Raw genomic sequence first — 1346 nt, forward strand, 5'->3', positions numbered from 1 at the left:
TATGCCTTTTATACTTTACTTAATGTTGGAGTTGTTTTTGATAACATACGTTTTGATGGTGAATCTGCATTGAACAGCACTTATATGTCAAATTATTTCAATAAATTAAATATAAGAACATATTCATCTTCATCCAAATATATTAATAAAAACAAAGTTGTAGATCGAGTTATCAGAACAATTAGAACTGCTTACGATAATACAAGGTCGAGATACGTAAACAAAGATCAAGATATACTTATTCAAGATATTGTTACTTACTTTATTTTTTCAAAACATAATAAAACTGGTTATCGACCTATTGATATGCAATACATACCTAATTACAACAATATGTATAAATGCTATCAACTTGAATATGATTATATTAAACAAATGGTTAAGAAGAATGATGAAATATTATATAAACAATTTTATAATGGTTTTTTTCCTATATATATGGAGAGATAAGTTAATAATATTTTTGGGGTAATAGTAAAGACAATATTTTCAGAAAGACAAGAAACTATTTTAGTACTACAGCAACATTGATAAGATATGATCATGGTAACATAATATGTAAACTTGATGATAATGATAAAATTGTAACAATTCCATGTTAATTTGCACTTCGTGATTGCATCTAATTCAATATTACTAATAAAGTCGAATCGAAGCTTTTTACAATTTGTTATTTATGTATATGTATATTTTTGTTTTATAAAATGAAAAAATTATATATGAATTTACATAATAATAATTGCAAAGTAATAAATACATATCAATTAGAAGTTGAATTACCAATTGAATTTGTTTGTTCTACTAATAATAAATATATTAATACTATTGCTACCAGATTCTATAATTCATCAGGTCAGATTGATTGTGGAAATATTTTAAGAAGTGATTTGAATTCTAGTAATGATTATCCTTCACAAGATGGATTTATAATTTTTGCTAACAGTGATAATCAAAAATCATTTGAAATCAAAGACAATAAACTAAAAATGAAAATATGGTTTACTGATTACAAAAATAATATAATCAATATTGATTCTGAATATTATTTTATTGTTCAGTTAGAGTTAGTGTTTTAAACACTATGTATTCTTGGTGTTATATTTGTTGTTAATATTTTTTGTTCTTTTAATTTGAATAATCTCTTTTTAAACAAATATGAAAATATTTTTAATATTGTAATAAATATTATAAGAAATATAAATGATAATAATGATGCTAATTCTACTATTTTTTTCTAATTCAACCATTTAGTGATTTGAAAAACTACCATAAATCGTTTCTAGAATTATAATTATTATAAACAGTACTTGATTCAAAAATATCATAAATTGTAGTTGTAGTAGTCT

This window comes from Entamoeba invadens, assembly GCF_000330505.1.
Source record: "Entamoeba invadens IP1 unplaced genomic scaffold scaff_1105074726353, whole genome shotgun sequence".
NCBI lineage: Eukaryota > Evosea > Mastigamoebida > Endamoebidae > Entamoeba > Entamoeba invadens.